This window comes from Ochotona princeps, chromosome 2 (genome assembly GCF_030435755.1).
Source record: "Ochotona princeps isolate mOchPri1 chromosome 2, mOchPri1.hap1, whole genome shotgun sequence".
Classification (NCBI taxonomy): domain Eukaryota; kingdom Metazoa; phylum Chordata; class Mammalia; order Lagomorpha; family Ochotonidae; genus Ochotona; species Ochotona princeps.
In genome coordinates, this window is record NC_080833.1 from 123619036 (window position 1) to 123642434 (window position 23399).

Sequence of the window (23399 nt, forward strand, 5' to 3'; positions counted from 1 at the left end):
GAACCCTGGGGGTTGCAAGGTGAGGATTTAGCCACTATTGTGCACGACCCTGAAAGTTTATTTATGAATTGTCTATTCTATTCTGTTGTTCTGCAGGTTTGTATGTCAGTATCATATGGATTTGATGACTGTAGTTTGACGTATGTTTTGTAATCGAGACATATTTTAAGTTGAGCTTTGGTTTTTTGTTTTAAGATTAGTTTAATTTTTTGTGATTCCAAATGAACTTTGTAGTAGACTTTTCTATTTTCAAAAAATTCATTGGAATTTGAACAAGGAATATATGATCTTTACATGATTTTAGCAAATATTTATATCTTAACAATATTAAGCCTTCCAGTCCACTAATATGCAACTCTTCATTTATTTTCAACTTTTAAAATTTTCTTCAACAATGTTCTATAGTTTCATCATATTTCTTTCACTTCCTTAGTTAAATTAAATCGTAAGTATTTTGTTCTTTATGATGTTATTATTAGTGGAATTTTTCTTTTTTTTTTTCTTTTCTGGTCTGCACATTATTGCTGTATAAAAATATAGTTGATTTTTTTGTGGGTGTTGATTTTGTCCTGATATTTTGCTGAATTAATTTATCCTAATATTTTTGTATGATATCAGGGGTTTCTATAGATAAGATCACATGAATTATCAACAGAGATAATTTTAATTCTTCTTTCCGACTTAGTCGCTCTTAAAAAAATACCTTTCTTTTACGTAATTGACTAGAACTTCTAGCACGAGATGAATGAAATGGGTGAACACGAGCATTCTGAAGGTTTTCCTGATCTTTCACATTGAGTATGTCTTATGTGGATTTCTCACAGAAGATTGCTGTAGTTTCTATTTTTAATTCATTGAGTTGATTTTTATCATGAAAAACTGTTGACTTATAACCAGTTGATTTTATGCTTGACTTAAAACATTTTGTATGCCCTGCTTGATTCTGTTAATGTTGATCATCTCTCATATGTTGAACCCATTTTTGCTTCTAATAAATTTCATTCACTCATGGTACAAAATATTTTAGTACCAGTCTGGTGTGTTAATAGATTTGTTGAAGTCTTCGCATCAAAGTTTATGACATAATAGATTTGTAGCTTTGCTTTCTCATATTTTATTTAATTTGGCTGTTGTATGAAAGAGATTCTATGCTTAAATTTAGGAATATTGTCTCCTCAAGCTTTTGGGGAAAGTTTGTAAAGGAGTAGTGTTTTGAAATATATAATAAAATTCACCAGTGAAACCTTTAGTTTCAAAAGCTTTGCTTGCTTGACAGTCTATGTATGATAAATGGTTCAGCATTCTTATTAATTATAAGTATTCATATTTTCTATTTGTGAATGGTTTTTCTGATCTGTACTGAGAAATAGCCGCATGCACCTGAGAACATGCAATCTGTTGGTGTTCAATAGAGTCCTCTACATGAGTTTATTGGTTGGTTGGTTGAGTATATGTTTAAGTCTTCCTTTTCCTTGCCTACCTTGCTTTGTTGTTTTATCCATTATCCATATGAGAGTGGGGTATTTAAAGACTCAATTGTTATTGTAGAACTATTTCTCAGGGCTGGTGTCATGGCATGCTAAGTAAAGCTGCTCCCTGTCATGCCAGGAGACTGGATGAATGCTGGTTTGTGTCCTGGCTGTCCCACTTGTGATTAAGTTTCCTGCTGATGACCTGTGAAAGGAAGCAAAAGATGGACCAAGTGTTCAGGACCCTGTACCTACATGGGAGACCCAGAAGAATCTCTTGGTCCTTGCTTTGACCTGGATCAACACAGGATGCTGTGACAATCTGGGCCATGAGCCAGTGGATGAAGATCTCTCTTTCTCTTGAAGTCTCTCCTTTAATCTGCAGCTCTGATTTTCCAATAAATCATTTAAAGCAAAAATAGCACTCTTTTTAATTGTTAATTTTTGGTCCGTGCAGTTTGATGCTCTGCTTTTGGATGTGTAATTGTTTTCTGTAGTTTTACCTCCATATTTAGCACTTTATCAAGAATAAAATGCTCTCTTTTTATAAAGGACTTCTTTATTTTTTTATTGGAAAGGCAGATTAACAAAGAGAAGGAGAATTAGAGAAAGATCTTCATCTGACTGGTTGACTCCCCAAACTTCAGCCACAACAGCCGGAGCTGAGCTGATGCAAAGTCAGGAGTCAGGAATCACTGCCAGATCTGTTGTGCAAGTACAGGATCCCAAGGCTTTTTGCTGTACTCCACTGTTTCCCTAGGCTACAAGGAAAGAACTGGATAGAAGGTGGAGCAGCTGGTACACACAAACCTGTGCCCAGATGGGATGCTAGTGTTTGCAGGCAGAGGAAAATCAGTTGAGCTATCGTGCCGACCCCCAAAATAAAGTTGTTTTATTTTTTGAAATCCTTTTGATATTTTGATTCAATTTGATTCTTAATGCATTAATGTAGCCAGCTACATTCTGGGATTTTGCTGATACTGTTAGTGCCAAATATTTTTTTTTTGTTTCCATTCACTTTTAAGTTGCTTTGCTTTTATAGTGAGCTTCTTGTAGAAAGTTATAACTTTCTTTGTCCAGTCTAAAAAATAAAAAATACCCTCTTTGTTGATTAGATTAATCCATCCAGATTTAAGATGCTTATTTAAAGCAAAAGATGTATTTCTGTAATTTTTCTGATTGCTTTTGACTATTCTTGTAATTTATTGTCCCTCATTTCCTGCATTACTGCCTTATTTTGTGCTTACTTGACTTTTTCTGATGGTTTCATATCTGCATATCTTAATAACATTATGTTGTATATTAGCTACAGCTATGTTTTCATATTTACTTTGGTTATTACATGTAGTGTCCTAAAGTTAAAACATTATAATTAGAATTACATCAACATTTAAGTTTCAATAACACTCAAAATTTCTGTCCCCTTTATACCCCAATCCTTAAACTTTTACATCCATAACATCACAAAATCATATATTTCTGTTTTGAGAGTCTAAAAACATAAACTCTAAATTTATGTGGAAAAGAAAATATGAAGTAACAAACCAAACCGAATTTGTTCTTTTACTTTTTTTGTTAATTTTTTTTATTGGAATCACAGATATACAAAGAGGAGGAGAGATAGAAAGATCTCTCTTCTGATGATTCACTCCCCAAGTGGCCACAATGGTCAGAGCTGAGCCTATCCGAAGCCAGGAGTCAGGAATCTGTTCCGGGTTTCCTACCCAGGTGCAGGGTTCCAAGGCTTTGGGCCATCCTCAGCTGCTTTCCCAGGCCACAAGCAGGGAGCTGGATGGGAAGTGGGGCTGCTGGGACACGAACCATTACCCATATAGGATCATGGCATATGCCAGGTGAGGACTTTAGCCATGGGTTACCATGCCAAGACAATCCAAATTTATAAAAATGATAGTTTTTAGACTGTTTATTTATTTGTCTCATATAATGCAGAAAAAAGTAGAGTTCTAAGTTACCATTATACCATTATTAGATTATATAATTTCCATGCATTTACCTTTATTGAAATATGTTTTATTTCTGTATCTCTGAGTTTCTCTATAGAATTGTTTTTCTTTTTTTGAAATGGCTTTATTTTGACAATCTTTGCATAGTTGATAAGGGCACAAAGGGTCAAGGGCTACAGGAAAGTGGGTAAGAATATTGTTTCCATGTTATCGCTTTTTTTTTTTTTCAGTATCTGGGATAAAGGGGGAGATAATGGGAGAAGCCCAGCCCAGCCGCCCATCTATCCCAGGTCCCGAATGTGGAGCAGGCTCTGAGCGTCCTGCTCAAGTGGTTTTGATAATTCAGCTGTTCTGAATTGCTGCCAGTCTCACCATTCCAAGCACAATCCAATTGCTGCAGAATTCACTGATTGACATAGTCCACCTTAGAGTCCCTGTTTGCCCAGATTTTCACTGCCAACACATGCCTGGGGTAGATTTGTTCTGTCCTCCATCCTCTGTTGTGGTACCAAGTATCCTCTGAAAGTTCCGATGGACTGCCATAACCTTCATGTGCTTCTGGGTATGCTGTCCGCTGCTCCGTCTGAGCCTCTGAGGAGGCTCAGCTTTGACACTTGCACTCCATGGTCAGACAATGGGACCTGCAATTCTCTTCCTGGTTGGGGTTCTGAGTCCAGCAGTTCAGTTGGGGAGATCCTCAAAGAAACTTTGTCTGAGGTGATCCCAGACCAGACTCTTGTGTATGCTTGCCAGTACCGGGTCTGGCCACAGTCTGTCACCCCAATCAACTAGTGGCTGCAATTGCTAGGTCAATTCTGTTTCCAGCCCTGTCTGCCACACAAACCAGTGTGTGTTGCAGTCCACCCTGATTCTGCCAAGCACACACTCAGTCCTCACACAAACCAGTGGGAGCTGCAGCCTAGTTGAAGCAACTCACAATAACCCTCACCAGGTCTTGATTCCTGTGCTTGCCAGTATGTACCACAGGCTTGTCCAGTCTGTCCCAAACATCCCATTCAGCTCTCCTATATGTCAACAGGCATTGAAGCCTAGTTCAACCCAACCAGGCCCTCTATCTAGCCCACACATATGCTGGTGATTGCAGTTCTGTCCTCCCAGGTCTGGCCCAGTCCTGGTTTTCATGCTCTCCAGTGGGAGTGATAACCCAAGAGGGAGGGGCCCACTAGTTCCCTTCTGGGCCCACTCCCAGATCATGCACTCTCTAGGTGGTTCTTCAGTTTAACTTGACCGAATTAGCCCCCAGTGCCAGCATCTGCCAGCTGATGTGGTGGTAAAGCCCAACCAACCCTCACCCATTATGATTTATTCTTATGTCAGTATGGACAGTCAACCAAGCCTGGCTCTTCCTTGATCTGGCTCACATGAGGCCCACAGGTGTTGTAGCCCTGCCCAGTCTGGTATGCCCCCATTCCAACTTGTGCTCTTCAGTGTGAGTGGTGTTCCAGCGGAGGGGGGCCTCCACATTTCCCCCTACCAGCTTTACCCCCTCCCTTCCTGGTTACTATATGTGTTGATTGAGCCCTGCTGCCCAGTCTGGCATGGGCCCCTTACTACGGCATTTGCAAGTGGGTGCTGTAGCCTGCCCTGGCCCGGCCCACCCCCAATTCCAGCTGACTCTGGTGAAGGTTATATTCTAGCCAAACCCAGCATGCACCCAATCCCAGCTGTAATGTGTAGTGGTATGTAATGCGACTGAACCTGGCCCAGCCCACACTGTTCTGGTGCTCAAATACGCCAGTGGGTGAGCTGAACTGGTTCAGCCTGGTCCACCCCCAAGTTGGGCCAAATGTGTTCTGCTGGGTACCTTTCCCTGGCCTGGTTTAGGCTGCTTCCTATTGTGGTTCTTCCTATCTCTGTCCGACCAGAGGAGTTACCCAAGCTCCTCCATCAGAACCTCTTGCAATGCCAGATCTCGTGCATATCGGTTGTCCATGAGTCAGCCCTACTTAGTCCACCTCCTATCCTAGCAGGTACAGTGGCTTTTCCTGAATGGCCTTCAATCCATTCCAGTTCTTACTGTTGGATGTTGCAGCCTAGCCAAGGCTGGTCCATACCCAGACCCAGCTTATATATGACTCAGTAGGAGCAGAGACCTAGCCTAGCCCATCCTATATCTACCCTGGCCCTCAGATGCTGTGGCCTAGCATTCCTGGTCATGCAGACCAGTAGGTGTAAGAGCCTACCTTGGCATGACCTGTGCTCCAGACTGATTTATAGTCTTGCTTGTGAGTTAAGGTTTGCTCAGCCCTTCCCAATCTACCCCCTTCCATAACCAATCCACACATTAACTAGCCATTAAAGCTACTTTGCTCAGCTTGTCTGACCCCCAGGCCTGGACCATGTGATCATCAATGAAGTTGTGACCCACTAGGAGAGTTTCCCAAGTTCCCCCACTTGACCCACTCCCAGACCCAGTTCCCATAAATGCCAGTGGGTGTTAGGCCATTGCCTGGCATAATCTGGCCTTCCATTTTGATCTTGCATGAGCTGGTGAACTTTGCAATCTGGTTCACCCATCACCCTACTTTTGGATGCACATTCAGGTGCTGATTCCTTGACCAGCTCAAACTGTTGTTGGTTCCTTTATCCAAGAGTGATGGCAGGCTCCATGGTCACACCTAGCTCAGCCCATCACCACTTCAACTCTTGAGCTAACCAGTGGGACTAGTATTTCCACTGGGTTTGACCCAAATATCCCCCACAGATTTTGCCCCTGAAAATGGTTCTCTCATGTACTGATTAATGTCATGGCCCTGACTAATGTGATCTATCCCCTGATCTAACATTCTGTCAGGTACTAGGATCTGGCCCTGCTAGACAAGCCCCAGCCTTAGCTTTCACATGGACTGGTGTGTGGTGGTCAGCATTGTTCAGTGATAACAAGTTCTACACAGGACTCATAAGTAGGCTGGTATATAAGTCTTACCCATAAAGATCGCCCACTCTCTCTCCTTCAAACCACCAGGTCTCCGTACCCTAACTTACCTTCAAAGAAAAGCTACTCTGTCACTTGGAGTCCTTCAGTATTGATTCACAACCCACAAGCACAGTGGGCTCAACATGGACAGATGTAGCAGTGTAAGCTAGTACAATCACTATGGAAGTCAGTATGGAGAGTGCTAAGACAGCTGAAAATTGATCTGCCATATGATCCAGTCATCCCACTTCTGGGATGAAAAGGAAATGAAATCTGCACATGAGGAATGGATCTGTAATTCTACATTTATATCAGCACAGTCTATAATAGCAAAGACATAGAAACATCATAAATGCCCGTAATAAGAGGAATGGATGAAAGAAAACCGTGACTGCAGACCTGAGGGTGACACAGCTGAGAAAACTGCCCTAAGGAGAAGAATCTTCTAACCAAAAGTACAATGACCAAGAGCGAAAAAAGAGACAGAGGCGAAATTGATATTACTGAAAAAGCTCCTGCAAATGAGCAAAAGCCTTTGCCACCACAGACTTAACTGAGGAATACATCAAGGAAATAGGGAATAAATAACATAAAAACTTGTTTCAAAGTTTCTTATCATCAATGCGAAACACATGCAAAAGATCAAGTAATTTAAGAAATGTGTTACAAAGGATGTAGAAACACTGAAACAAAATCAATCAGAATTATTAGAAATGAAGGACACAATGAAGCTCAGTAAGAATTCAGTGGAAAAATTCAATAATAGGATGAAGAATGAGGCAAAAGAAAGAATTTCAGAATTGGAAGGTATTTCTTGTCTCAATGGGGAAACAATAAAAAAAACCAGAAGAGGAATTGGTCAAACTAAGGAAAGCATTCAAGAATTAAGGAGCACTATTGAAAAGCTAAACATAACAGTTTTGGGGGTTCCAGGAGGTGCAGAAAGAGAAGCTGGGTTTAAAAGTGTATTTAATGAAACAATAAAGGAGAACTTCCCTAACCTGGAGAAAGAATTGGGAAACAATACATGCGGGGCACAAAACTCCCAAGAGGGTTTAACAAAATTATCTTCATCACAACACATGATAAACAAGCATTCTTCAATCAAACACAAGGAAAACATCCTCAAATGTCTATGTGAAAAAAATTGATTGACCTATAGAAGAATGGCAATCAGACTTGCAGGAGACCTCTCACAGGAAACCCTACAGCCCAGAAGAGAATGGAGTGACATCTTTCAGATTCTAAATGTAAAAAATAAAAATTGTTGACCCAGAATGACATACTCAGCAAAGCTCTCCTTTGTCTTTGAAAATGAAATAATTTTTTTCCACAGTAAGGAAAAGCTCAAAGAATATGCCTCTAAAATGTTCTCTTGACAGAGAAAAGAAATAGCACCCACCAAAACCAAAGCTAATGAGAATAACATTCCAGTAAAACAACAGAAGACTAAATCAATGAATGACACATTGCTAAAATGACAAGACCAAAGTCCCATCTAATCATATTAGCCCTAAATGTAAATGGCTTAAAGACATCAATAACATATCATAGATTACTAGATTAGATAAAAAAAAACATTTATTTATTGCCTACAGGAGGCACATTTCACCAACAAAGATCAGCAGAAACTATCTCACGGATTTTGATGACTTGATTTTTATTTTCATTTCTTCAAAAATGATTTTTCTCATATTAACTTCCTCATTGACTCATAGGTCATACAGTAGCATCATTTTCTTCAAGAAGGCTCTTGATTTTCATTTTCATTTCTTCAGCAACACATTAGCCATTCAATAGCATGTCATTTAACCTCATGGTGTTGATTTTGTTTTGTGGCGTTTCATGTAAGGAGATGTATAGTAACTGTAATGGAGACTGTCATATGCAGGTGTGAGGGTACAATGCAATATGCATCTCTACTTCCAGGTCAAAGCTGGACTCGCAATGAAACCATTGAACATATTTTGACAATGGAATGCAGGACTCTGCCATTGTCCATGTCCACAATGACGGACATATGACTGCTTATGAAAAACTATACTATTGTAAAAATATAGGGGAAATCAGTGGAGGCAGGAGTGTGTGAAAGGATAAGGAAAGTCCCAGAACCTATAGAACTGCTTCATAAAATAATAATGATATTTTTTTAAAATAGAAAAAAAGAAACCACATTATATCTACTCCATGGAATAATACTCAGCCATTAAGAACTAAATGCTACTATTTACAATCAAATGGTCCCAACTAGAGACCGTTATGCTCAGTAAAATCAGCCAATCCCAAAAGAAGAATTATCATGTTCTCTCTGATAAAAAGCAACCTCCTTGCAAACTATAAGATGAATAGACCTTTTAATACTATTTTTGCTTCAACTTGTGGGTTTGCTCGTTTTTATTTTCATTTCTACAAAATAGCTTATTTTTTTAATTAAATTCTCCGTGGCTCATAGATGATACAGCAGCATCATTTTCTCCAGGAAGGTTTTTTTTTTTTTCATTTCTTCAGTGACATGTCGGTCACTTATCTGAGAATACCTTAATTTTCTCTTTGTTTTGTTGGACAACCTTACTAAAAATGATGTTCTTGACTGACAGATATTCTATGTTCTATATGCGGAAGTTTGGAAAGTTAGGTCATTGGACCCAGTGTGATGGACCAGTGGTTAAAATCCTCTTCTTGCAGGCACTGGGGTCACAAATGGGTTGCTCTGCTTCTCATTCAGCTTTCAGCTTCCTGCTTGTGGCTCAGGAGGGCAATGGAGGATTACCGAAGACCTTGGGACCCAGTACTTGTATGGGGAACTGGCAGGGAGGTCCTGGCTCCTGGTTTCAGATCCTCTCAGTTTCAGCCATTGCGGCCATTTGGGGACTAGACCAATGGACAGAAGAATTTTTTCTCTTCTTTTTTCTCCTTCTCTCTGTATATGCTTGTTAGAGTTATAAGCCAGTTTAGACTATCCTAAAATCTGTCAAGTTCAGCAAAATTATGCTTCAACGCCATAAACTGCTAAATACTAAAATGAAAATAGACACGAGACAGTTGAATAGCACCCTATAGCCATTATAAGGTGTATAGTAGCCGGTTCTGTGTAGAAACTAAAATTGAAATGTCAATGAAGTAGTCACAGGTTGTGGTTAAGAACTTGCATCTTTTAATGTATTTGTTACTCAATACCATGTCAATTAATTCTATAATGTTGTACATTGTTGTTGATGTTATGTTGTAGATTTTAATTGATCGGGATAATATTCTGCCAGCTCTGCCTTCAGACCAGAGATGGGTCTCCCCAAGAAGCCGTAGAACTTATCTGGACAATAAGATGCTGGACTTTATGCTTGCAATGAAAGAATCTTGACTGAATTTGAACAGTAATACTGCAACAAGGTGGAGGAATCCACCATTGGGGGAGGGCACGGGAGAGGTTGGGGGAATCCCAGTGCCTATGAAACAGTGTCACACAATGCAATGAAATTAAATAATAATAATAATAAGAAGAAACAAAAAAATAAAAAATGAAAAATAAATAAAACAACAAACCATGAAAAATTGTAACAAAAAGCTATAGTAAATAGTTTCATTGTAAGTCCATCTTTGAAAGCAGAGATGCATACTACATGTATCCACACATTTGGATATGTTAGTCTCCATTTCACAGTTACTGTACATACTCTTAAATGAATAGTCACAGCACAAAATCAAAAATAGGAAGAAAAATAGAAATTACAATGCCATGAAGTTAAATAACATGTTACTGGATATGACAGTCTCCATTACACAGCTACTATACATCCCATTACATGAAAAGAAACAAAACAAAATCAACAACAGAAAGAAAAAATTTGATAACACCATGAAGTTAAATAACATGCTACTGAATGACTAATGTGTCGCTGAAGAAATGAAAAGAAAAAGCAAGTACCTTCTTGAAGAAAATTATGCTACTGCATGATCTACAAGTCATTGAAGCATTTAATCAGAAGAAACTGCTTTGAAGAGATGAAACTAACAGAAACAAAAAAAATCAAAATCCATGAGATACAGTTTCTGCTGATTTTTGTTGGTGAAATGTGTCTCCTGTAGGCAACAAATAGATGTGTTTTGATTTTTAATCCAGTCTACTAGTCTATGACATTTGATCGAGCTTAATCCATTTACATACAGGTTTAATATGCATGGGTGGTAATTTGGTCTTGTGATTTTAGGAATGGGTTGTTCATTGGTTTAGTCTTCTGCTCTCATTTTACTGGGATGTTCTTCACATTTGTGTTTGATTTGTTGGGTGCTATTCCTCTTCTCTGTCAAGAGAAAATCTTGAAGTATCTTTTGTAGGGCAGGTTTGGAAGAGGCAAATTTTAACTTTTCTTTACTGTGGAAGGATTTCTTTCATTTTCAAACACAAAAAAGATTTGCTGGATATGTTATTCTAGGCTGACAATTTTTTTTTTTTTCTTTTAGAATCTGGAATATGTCTGTCCATTCTCTTCTGGCCTGTAGAGTTTCCTGTGAGAGATCTCCTGTGAATTTAATTGGCATTTCTTTATTCGTCAATTGATTTTTTTTTTCACATGCTCATGTAAGGATCTTTTCCTTATGTTCAGTTGAAGAGAACTTGATGATCATATGTCGTGGTGAAGATCGCTTTTGATCAAGCCTGTTGGGTGTGCTCCTCCTGGATCTTGTTTCCCAATTGTTTTTCTAGATTAGAGAAATTTTCCTTTATTATTTCATTAAATATTTTTGCAAAATCAACTTCTCTTTCTGCACCGTCTGGGACTCCTGTAACTCTTATATTATACCTCTTAATAGTGTCTTGCAATTCTTGAATACTTTTTTTCACCTGATTCAACTCTGCTTCCAGCTTTTTGTTTTCTTCCCCCTGATGACAGGAAATATCTTATAATCCTGAGATTCTTTCTTCTGGCTCCTTCATTCTATTTTGGAGACTCCCCACTGTACTCTTAATTTGCTCTACTGTGTTCTTAAATTCTGATATTTCAGCCTTGATTTGCTTTATTACTGCTTCTTCCTGTTTAACATATTCCTTAAATTCTTTGAACTCTTGTATGTGCTTCTCATTGTTGATCAGAAGCTTTAAAATTATTTTTCTGAATTCTGTATGCCCCATTTTCTCGTGTCATCTTCTGTTAACTCTGAGGTTGGCATAGGATTTTGCTCCTTTGCAGGGGAGTTTTCAGTAATATTCATTGTGCCTGTGTGTCTTATTTTGCTCTTGGTCATTGTACTTCTGGTGAACCTTGGGACAGGTTTCTAAGCTGTGTCAGCCACAGGTCTACAGTTCAATTTTACTTATTGTGATTGGTACATGGCTCTGTGTTTTCAGCCACTTGTGTCACTCCCGCCAGTAAGTTCCAGGTCAGGATTCTTATGTTAACTTTCTCCCATGGTCTCTACAGCCTCAGCTTCTGGCTCACCAGTCTCCAGCTGCTGTGATATTAAGCTGAGGTTACACTGTTGTCTCTACATCCTTTTCCCCACTTCTGATTGGTGCAGTCCCAGGATTAGGGAGACACCAGGTGTCTTATGGGTTGTTTGGTGGTGCTGATCTTCCCGGAACCTGTTAACCATTAGGTCTGGTGCCACAAGGACCTATTTTGACCCATATGATGACACAGTCATTATTATTTTCCTGTGGGACCAGTGCAATCCACTGACCTCAGTGAGTTCTTGTGAGCTCAGCACATGTGCAGTTCACTGTTGTACCCTGCAGTCCTAAAACTTTTGCCACATGGTGCAAAATGGAGCCTGATATGCCACTACTAAAGATCTTGATCTGCTAGCCATCAGGACCGAGGGCTACCCAGACATGTCCTAGGAGGAACCTGTAGAATGCCACATTGCTGCAGTTCACTGAGTCAGAAAAGAGTTCTCTCCCAGCTTGGCGTATGCTTAGTTCTTTCCTTTGCCTTTGTCTGCTTACTCAAAATGGCACCCAATTTGGCTCTAGGGGGCTGACTCGGCTGTGAAATCTACCCTGTTCTCACACTACCTGTCTGGGATCTGCTGCTCTGTCTCTGCTCCTGGTCAAATCAAACAGACCAGCAGGACAGGTGGTTCTTTGTCTGGGTTCACTTCCCAAGCTTCCAGTGAAAACCCCTACGCTACTGGTTGCTTGTGGAGTTCTGGGTGCTGGTGGAGTTCAGATCACTGTTAGCTGAATTCCACGGAATATCAGTCACTGCAACACCACAACATTGTTTTCGCTGCTTTCCTGTGTCTATTAGTCTCCAGGTACCCCTCTGCTGTTGTTCTGTCCTCTCCTATTTCCTGGAATGTGCTGTCTCTGCTTCATCCTGATTAAATGTTTCTCCATCCGTTTAAATGTGTCCTTACCCTAAATCGCCATCTTGATTCTCCCTCCTTTTTTTTTTTTTTTAAAGTTTTTTTTCCCCTTTCTGTCTTATTTGAAAAACAGATTTTTTAAGAGAGAATTTTCCCATTCACGGATTCTTGTGCCAAATGGCTGCCACGTACAGAGCTGAGCTTTTGTGTTCTCAGTGGCCTGGAGATCTCCCATACGGGTGAAGGGGCTCAGGATCTCTGGCCAGTCTCATTGCTCCTCCTAGTTCCTGCAAAATATGTGCAAACTATGTCAGGAACACAAGCCCTTTTCTTTGTTCTGGAGAGAGAGGATATATGACTGTTATTGAGGAGAAAATAGAGTGAAACTGCAATCAATGAAAATTTCCTGTCTATGTTGGCCTGAAATCGGAAAGCTTTCACTATTCTGCAGAGTCCCAAAAGATTTACATTGTATGTGATGTGACTGATTTCAAATTTGTGAGATGGCTTAATTAAAAGTTATGTGTTGTGGCTCAAAATTTTTCTTTTTAAAAAAGATTTATTTATTTTTATTGGAAAATCAGATATACAGAGAGGAGACAGAGAGGAAGATCTTCCATCCATCGATTCATTCCCCAAGCTGTCACAACTGCTGGAGTTAAGCTGATCCAAAGCCAGGAACCTAGAGCCTCTTTTGGGTCTCCCACATGGTCTCAGGGCCCCAAAGCTTTGGGATGTACTTGGCTGCTATCCCAGGTCACAAGCAGGGAGCTGGATGGGAAGCGGGGCTACTGGAATTAGAATCAGTACCCATATGGAATCCCAGCAAGTGCAAGGTGAGGACTTTAACTGCTAGGCTGCAACGCCAGGCCCACAAAATATTTCTAATACATACATTCTGTATTTCTAACAGACATTTATGAACATTTAGAAGCATTCTCACACTGCCAGTGCAGCTACTGATGGGCAGGGGAGAAGCACAGGTTCTAGCCATCATACAACTTCAAATCAAAGCCACAAAGAGATATCATTACACCCTTATCAAGTGGTTATTATCCAAAAGACAGAAAATAGCAAATGCTGGGAAGGGTGTGGGACAATGAAAACTCTTACACACTGTTGGTGGGAATGTGAATTAGTACGACTACTGTGTGAAACAGCGTGAAAATAAACTTGGCATACGATTCCTCAAGCCACACAAAATGAACACATTTTTTAAAAGAGAATCCCTAGCCACTATGTTGGTAGCAGTACTGTTCGCAATAAGCAAAACACAGAATCAACAATGGTGTCCCCTGTGAGATGTTATGCATTGTACATATTGCACTTGCTGTATTCACAATATAATTCAGTTCTAAAAAGAATGAAATTATATTATTAAATTTTTATCTGTGAACTGTGTTCAATTTGTTACCTTTGTATTAATATCACAATAACATGAGAATTGGTGAGATGCCTGTTGAACTAATTATCTAACATTTGATATGATAATGAAAATCTAATGTATTAATATATTCCTTATTTCTTTAAAAAAGCAATATCACATACAACATGCTACATAGATATGGGAAGTAAATGAAAAAAATAAGATAATTTGCATGAAGGCTGCCTTATATCAGAGAGAAAATATGGTCTTTGTCCTTTTGGGATTGACTTATTTCACTGAACAACCTTCTTGCAAATGATAAGATCAATAGCCCTTTCGATACCAGTTTTGCTGCAACTCATGGGTTTTGATATTTTTGTTTTTATTTTAATTTCTTTAAAGTAGTTTAACTTATTAAGTTTTTCACCAATTCATAGATCATACAGGCATCATTTTCTCCAAGAAGGTTGTTTTTCTTTTTCATTTCTTCTTTAACACATTTGTTATTCAGTATAATGTTGCTAAATTTCATGTTATTTTAAAAATTTTTTAGCTTTATTCCTTTTGTTAATTTTGCTTTATGGCTTTTCATTTAAGGTAATGCATAGTAACTATATAATGGAGACTATCATATTCAGATATGAAGATACAATATAAAGAGAGAGAGAGAAGAGAGAGACCTTGAAAAGGGAGTAAAATAAGCGCAACTTCCCTGAATTGCACAAATAATGGAGTATTATCTTGAAACCACTGGAACTGAGAATGTTGTAAATGCTCTTACTTCCACAATTCCATCTTTTCCTTTATAGATTTAATTGCAAAAGCACTGACTCTTTAATAACAGCTGAGCATCTCTTTGGCTGATAGATGACTTTCAGTTCAATGACTTTTCCAGCCATGCAGAGAAAATCTGCAGTGGGTGGTGACCTGTCAGGGATAGTGTTGAAATCCGGTTTATGATTAAAGCAGGGTGTGGTTGAAACGTGTGGGGATGGAATATTCTCTTTGGCAACTTCTTGGAAAGTAGGGTTAAACTGTTGAAAGAAACACAAAAACCTGTTGCCAGAAGAGAAAACTAAAAACCCTAACAGCAGCTTTACACTGGGCCCAAAGCTGTGCTAAGTGCTTTAGACATGATCTCATTTAATTCTGAAAGTGTTGTAGATTTCATATTATCATGAACACTACAGACTAGGAAGTTAGGGTATAGAGATTGCATAATTTGTCCAAAGTTTCATAGAGACTCAGTGGTAAATGCAAGATTTGGACCAACGTCAGGTAATGCAAACTTTTTGTTCTTGCTGTTCAAATGATAGTTCATCCCTTCATCATTTCCAGGTTAGAGTGGGTTTTATGAACACTTCATTGGTCACTTTCATCCTCAGCACTCTTTTTCTCTGATGTTTCTTGAATCAAAATTCCTTTTGTTAAGGGTGGGCACTTGGCCTTGTGTTTCAGACACTGGGATGCCATATCAGTGTAGCTAGGTTTGAGTTCTAGCTCTATCCTTGATAGCAACAACCTTCCCAGGCATCGTTAGGCGGTAGTAGATGCTAGCTTAAACACCTGAGTCCCTGCCATCCAGACAGAAGGCCTGAATTGAGCTCATAACTTCCGCATTTGGACTGGTACAGTCTCAGCTGTCATATTTGGAGTCCACCAAACCTGGAAATGTGAACACACACACACACACACACACACACATGCGCACACACACACTTACATGAATGAAATAAAGAAATGAGACATTTCAAAAATTATTTTATTTATATATGGTAGAAAAATCTCATATATCTCATAGACATAGATTTTTTAAATAGTAACACTTTTCACCTTACCCTTCTTTAGTTATTTTTAAAGATTTTTTACTATGGGGGCCAGAAGCAGTTGTCTAGTGGCTGGACCCTCACCTTGCAACTGCTGGGATCTCATGTGGGTGCCAGTTCATGTCCCAGCTGCTCTACTTCCAATCTGGCTCCCTACTTGTGACCTGGGAAAGCAGTAAAGGATGGCTCAAGGTATTCGGACCCTACTCCCATGTGGGGGACTCAGAGGAGGTTCCTGATGCCTGGCTTCGGATCAGTTCAGCTCTGGTCATTTCAGCCACTTGGGGAGTGAACTAGCAGACAGAAATTTTTTCTATTCCTCCTCTCTGTATGTCAGACTTTCCAATGAGAAATGGATAAATCTTTGAATTTTTTTCCTATGACACACTTTCAGTTTATTTTATAATCACAGGTTTAGGCCTCTACTAGGTCAGCGACCACAGTCAGCAAGCACAGGATTACAATTGATGGGACAATATTTGAATGATAAACAACTGAATGGATGTCTTGTGTGTGACTGATTGGATATCCTTTGCATGAGAACAACTGTATGGCCACCTTTTGTATACCTGATGAGATATCATTTGTATAAGAACAGTTGAGTGGGAAGTAATATACAAGGCAAAAGGACTTCCAAACTAAGGCATAGAAACAGTTGATGGTTCTGTTGATGAACTAAGTATCGCTACCCTAATCCTGTATGACCCTCAGCATATAAAGTCTGTTGCCCCTAATAAATTTTGGCTATTGATCATCAGTCAGTAGTCCAAGCATATTATTATCGGCTCCATGCACCAAGTCCATCGCTGCAGGACAGCGACACTATACCCTCGTGGAAAACCTGGAAGAAGTCCCTAGCTCCTAGCTTCAGTTCAGCCCAGTTCCAACCATTGTGGCCACTTGGGAAGTAAATCTGCAGATGGAAGATCTTTCCCTCTGTCTTTCCTGCTCTCTGTAAAATAATCCACATACTGACTACCAGTGCTCAGATTATAGAGTGGACTACGGATAATCTCTTTACGGAATGGTGTTGCTACACACCTCCAGGAATTGGAAAAGCAGCAGCAGAAGGGCCCCACACACAATAGGAAACAAGAAATCATCAAAACAAGGGAGGAGATAAACCAAATATAAATTTAAAAAAAACTATACACAAAATCAAAGAATGAAAAAGCTGTTTTTTTGAGAAGACAAGCAAAATTGACACCCCACTGGGCGTTTGACAAAGAAAAAACAAGAGAAAGCAAGAATTAACAGCATCAAAGATGAAAAAGACAACATAACAACAAACACTGCAACCATTAATAACATAATTAGAAATTACTACAAAGAACTGTACTCTAACAAATCAGAAGACCACCAAGAAATGGAAAAGTTCTTAGGCTCCCACTACCTACCAAAACTTAGCCCAGAGGCAACAAAAGACTTGAACAAATCCATAACCGAAGCAGAGATTGAATCAGTGATTAAAGGTCTCCCAACAAAGAAAAGCCCAGGCCCAGACGATTTCACTACAGAATTCTACAAAAACATTCCAAACAGAACTAAGCCCAATCCTCTATAAACTCTTCAGAACAATAGAAAAGAAAGCAACCCTTCCAAACTTATTCTATGAATCCAGTATCACCTTAATCTCAAAATCGGACAGAGAACCAACAGAGAAGAAAAACTACAGACCTATCTCTCTGATGAACATTGATGCTAACATTCTCAACAAAATTCTAGCCAATAGAATTCAAAAAATCATCCAACAGATCATTCATCCGATCAAAAAGGATTCATCCCTAGAATGCAGGGATGGTTCAACATTCGGAAATCCATAAATGTAATACAGCACATCCAAAAACTGAAAAACAAGAATCACATAATAGCATCAATAGACGCAGAAAAAACTTTTGACAAAATCCAACACCACTTCCTGCTAAAAACCCTAACCAAGGTAGGCATAGATGTAACAATCCACAGCATAATCAAAGCAATACATGAAAAACCCAATGCCAGCATCATACTGAATGGAGAAAAACTGGAATCCTTCCCACTGAGATCTGGAACAAGACAAGGATGTCCGCTATCTCCACTGCTATTCAACATAATCCTAGAGGTACTCACTGAGGCCATAAGACAAGAAAAAGAAATTAAAGAAATTCAAATGGGAAATGAAGAAGTCAAGTTTTCACTATTCACAGATGACATGATTCTATATATAGAAGAACCAAGAGACTCAATACAGAGACTCCTAGAACTTATACGAGAGCTTGGTAGAGTGGCAGGGTACAAAATTAATGAACAAAAATCAACAGCCATAGTGTATGCAAACATCCCTAAGATGGAAAAATATCTAACCAGCAATATACCATTCAAAATAACAGAGAAAAGTATGAAGTATCTAGGAATAAATCTAACCAGAAATGTAGGAGACCTTTGGGAAGAAAACTACAAAATACTTCAAAAAGAAATTGAACAAGACCTCAAAAGATGGAGTAAATCCCATGCTCCTGGATAGGTAAAACCAATATCATTAAAATGTCTATACTACCTGGGCCCAGTAGCGTGGCCTAGCGGCTAAAGTCCTCGCCTTGAAAGCCCCGGGATCCCATATGGGCGCCAGTTCTAATCCCAGCAGCTCCACTTCCCATCCAGCTCCCTGCTTGTGGCCTGGGAAAGCAGTTGAGGATGGCCCAATGCATTGGGACCCTGCACCCGCGTGGGAGACCTGAAAGAGGTTCCTGGTTCCCGGCTTCGGGTCGGCGTGCACCTGCCCGTTGTGGCTCACTTGGGGAGTGAATCATCAGACGGAAGATCTTCCTCTCTCTGTCTCTCCTCCTCTGTGTATATCTGGCTGTAATAAAAAAAAATGTCTATACTACCAAAAGCAATTATGTATTCAAGGCAATCCCAATCAAATTTCCCAAAACATTCTTCATGGAACTGGAAACAATGATACAAAGGTATCAAACAATGATACAAAAAACCATGAATAGCTAGAACCACCCTGAAGAACAGGAAGTTAGCAGGGGGAATCACAGTTCTGGACCTCTGGACATACTATAGGGCAGTGGTTATCAAAACAGCCTGGTACTGGCACAAAGATAGAGAGGAAGATCAATGGAGCATAATAGAAACACCAGATGGGAACCCACACAAATACAGCCAAATGATCTTTGACAAAAAGACAAACAACAATCCAGGCAAATGGGAAGGTCTCTTCAATAAATGCTGTTGGGACAACTGGTTGACAGCCTGCAGAAACAAAAAGATGGACCCACATCTCTCACCTTACACTAAGATAAAATCTAAATGGATAAAAGACCTAAACCTACATCCAGAAACCTTCAAACTTTTAGAGGAAAATGTTGGAAACACCCTGCAAGATCTAGGGGTAGGTCCTGACTTCCTAAAAAGGACAGCAAAAGCAATAGCAATCAAGACCAGAATAAACAAGTAGGACCTCATCAAACTAAGAACCTTCTATACAACAAGGGAAACAATCAACAAAGTACAAAATCAACCCACAGAATGGGAGAATATCTTTGTGCACTACGTAGGTGATAGAGGGCTAATCTCCAGAATATACAAAGAACTACAAAACAACCAAAATACCAAAACAAACGAGCCACTCAATAAATGAGCACGGGAAATGGGCAGACATTTCACAAAGGAACAAACCCAAATGGCAAATAAACATATGAAAAAATGCTCAAGTTCCCTTACAATAAGGGAAATCCAAATTACGACATCAATGAGGTACCACCTAACGCCAGTAAGATTGGCCCACATAAAAAAAAAAAAAAAAAAAAAAAACACCAACAACTCCTGCTGGCGAGGATGCAGGGAAAAGGGAACCCTACTCCACTGCTGGTGGGGAAATGAGCCAATCGCAAAAGGTTAAATACCTCATGTTTGCCTTAATTTAAGATGAAATTATGTCAATATGGAAAATCGTACTTGTAAAATGTAATATTATCTCAACCTCAAACAGCCTATCCCACATGCAATAAGATACAGTGAAATAACCAAAGAACCAACAATCAATGTGAGTCAGACTGCTTATGATCTATATCAAAGAACTGTAAAACCTAATATACTTTTAAGACCCTATGCTACTCAGAAATCTGGCAGAGAGCAGAGAAATCTTCCATCTCCTTAGAATGTGTGAGGTAGACGTGAAATACAACCTACCAAGATCATAACTGGTAACTCATAGACAACAGACTCGAATCAGCATTCGACAATAGTAAAACTACAAAGACATATGGGGGAATCAAGAGCGATCCTGACAACCTCTTAATAGGAGGTTATATGCAAAGAGCAGGGGGCCACCCCAGAGTGCAGCAGGTGGACAGGAGGAGGCTTGTATCCCAACCTGAAGACTCCCGGATCCTTACCAAGGACTATCAGTACGAGCACCAAGGACTACATACCAACTGCCAAGGAGACCACAGGGAATTGGAGTGCTTTGAAGGCCAGGAACTCTGAGGTCATCCACTCCCGGTTGAATATACCACATGGGATGGAAGAGGTCCAAATTCTTCCTTGCAGGATCCAAGAGCATCAGAACAATAGCCAACAGTCCTAAGCAGTCTGCAGAAACAGAAGAACAGCAAACTTCCTTCGGGACTATGGAGGGGAGCTCTCTCTGGTCCTCACTTGGTTCCAACTTTTGGTCCACACCTTCTCTGGCAATGACCATCAGAATCGCTCCGGAAACCCCTCAAAACAAACAGAAAAAAATAACCAAACAACAAACAAAAAATCTAGAATAGATAGCAAACAACAAGGAAAGCCTAGAATCAGACAGGAAACGGTCAGCATGGATTCACTTATATCTTACTAGGTGGGACACAAAGATTAGTTACTCTTCACTAGGGCATTGAAGATTTCTCTGCACACCCCTCCTAAAACTGTTCTGCACCTAAACTGCTGACATATGTCTTGTTAGAGTTATAAGTCAGTCTAGTCTTCCCCCCCCCCACAAAAAAAAGTCAGGTTCAGCAAAATTATGCTTCAATGCTTCTTCTTCTCTTCCCCCTACCCTGTTTCTAAATACAGAGATTCCTCCCACTCTCTATAGAGAGATATGAATACACATATAGTGAGAACAGTAGAGTCTGGCACACGTAGAGTCTGGTCCACACACAGTGAACCATTCGGCGCTTATTTCACAAGCCAACATGTGACTATTGCTCATGGGTGGGTCATTAGTCAGGGTAAAATTAGAATTTCCAGAGAAAGAATCTGGACATGACATTAATTAAGGATCGCGTTGGGGAAAAGAAATGAATAAATCCAACAATGGACAAGTTGGAAGTGCTGTCCAGTGATCTTAAACATTTGATACACATGCTTGCCAACGAATTTCACTAGAAAAGAACAAATAAGAGATCCGCTGGAAAATCCTGGATTTTTTTTATGTCCGGACTCTCTCAGGAGTCGCTCAGCAGATTTAATCTTCAGATTCAGGCTTGGTATAAATCAGAATCAAATCAATGTCCTGACTCATTTCACTTTGATCTGAACAGTTTTCAAGAGCTTCTGGAGGAACTCTGAGCACCAAAGTGTACAATAATCCAAGAGACAGTTCACCCGGCAGAATATTTTGTCAATACATACTTGGAATTTAAAAAAGGCCTTCCACATCAAATCCAAAACAGTATCACTTTGTAGCTCCAAAATTTATTTGGCTAAATATGTATACCTCGGGGTTATGCGATCTTGTTCGATCAAACCATCATCAACAATGCCTACAGGGCCCTGCGCAATAGCGAAGCGGTTAAAGTCCTCGTCTTGCACGCGCAGGGATCCCATATGGGCACCGGTTCTAATCCTGGCAGCTTCACTTCCCATCCAACTTCCTGCTTGTGGCCTGGGAAAGCAGTCAAGGATGGTCCAAAGCCTTGGGACCCTGCACCCTCGTGGCAGACCTGGAAGAAGCTCCTGGCTCCTGACTTCAGATTGGCTCAGCTCCAGGCTTTGCAGCTGCTTGGGGAGTAAACCATCGGATGGAAGATCTTCCTCTCTGTCTCTCCTCCTTTTTGTATGTCGGCCATTCCAATAAAAAAAGTAAATAAATATTTTTAAAAACAATGATTACGTGCATTCTGGGTCCAGTACAGGAGGAATTTCTGGATTTTGGAATAGTTGCATGGATCATATCTTATATGGTTCCTTTCCTAGGAGAGTTCATTGCCCTGTACATAACTGCTTACATGAAATGCTGGTCTAGACTCTGCTTTTAGCCAAATTGATGAAAAAAAAAAAAACTAATGCTTTTTTGCTGTTATTGTTTCAAATCAAATGCTGAATATGATTTTATTTCTTGCATAACTTGTGGAGTGTGAACTTTTCATGACTTTGTCCATCTTTACTTGCAGGTAACAAAAAATATGAAACTTTCATGAATTTATACGTCATCCTTGTGCAGAGACCATGCTAACCTCTGTATCGTTCAAATTTTACTTTATGTAGCACTGAAGGGAGGGCCCTGAAGGGCGCACCCTCACGATTTTTGATCAGCATGCTGATTGGTTGTCAATCCCTCACTCTGTTCATATCCTAAACAACCACTTATCGCAGGAGACTTCCCACAGGGCGTGCCCAGGTACCCACCATTGCAAACTGATGCATGCTTCCTTGAAAGCAAGGACCTTTCAGGCTGATAGAAGGTGCCATTATATTACCATTATTTTTTTCTGGCTAAAGAAGTTTGAATTCAGTTCCTATTAACTTCTAGGTGAACCTAAAGCTAATACAATATTGAGGATAGTTCTGCTTCCTAATTATTTACAGATGACCTGAGCTCTGTCAATGTGCAGATGCAATGGCAAACTTTCAGCACAAGTTTCCAAGTTAATATTTGAACAGTCCCATTTCCTTCTAGTAGAGCCATCCATAAACCATGGGAACTTTTCTCTTGCTACATAATACTTTGTGTGTGTGTGTGTGTGTGTGATTCTGTGTGCTGTGTGATTCTGTGTGCTGTGTACACATGCAATTGTGGAAGATGGCTTCATTGGTGATTCCCATTGAAAAGCGCTCCTGCCCAATTCACACTGATCCTATGATCACTGAGACCTAATCAAGTATTATGCAACCAGTGGCTTGATTGTCACATTGGACTATCACCAGTCACAGTGGAAACGCTTGCTACTACAATTCCAGTCCAGAAGAAAGATCTAGCTGTCCTGCCAGAGTAGGCACCGGTTACAACAATAGTTTCCACTCATAAGCTCCACATGTGGGTAAAGAAGTGATCATAAAATAGATCCATGTAGTCAATCCAAAGAATCATAAAATAAAAAAGTTTTTTATGCTATTAAGTTTGTGGTGATGTGTACTGAGTAACTGAAACAACAAGTAATACTGTGTGTGTGTAGGGCTCTGTCTGTGTGCATGACAGTCAGAGCTTGATTATTTTTACTATTTTAATTGTAGAATATTTCATGAATAGAAACAAGTGGATCATACATAAACAAAGTTGTGAATAATTTAACAAGGAGTCCTGGAACCAAAAAGTTTGTGATCCACTAGTCTGGA

General features: G+C 39.7%; 1 non-coding gene across 1 annotated transcript; it reads right to left on the reverse strand.

Annotated features, from left to right (window-relative positions):
* Positions 1-22242: 22242 nt before the first annotated feature.
* On the reverse strand, positions 22243-22348 carry LOC118758697 (U6 spliceosomal RNA). Its single transcript, XR_004995793.2, has one exon. It is a non-coding gene; the product is annotated as a U6 spliceosomal RNA (small nuclear RNA).
* Between the last annotated feature and the right edge of the window lie 1051 nt (positions 22349-23399).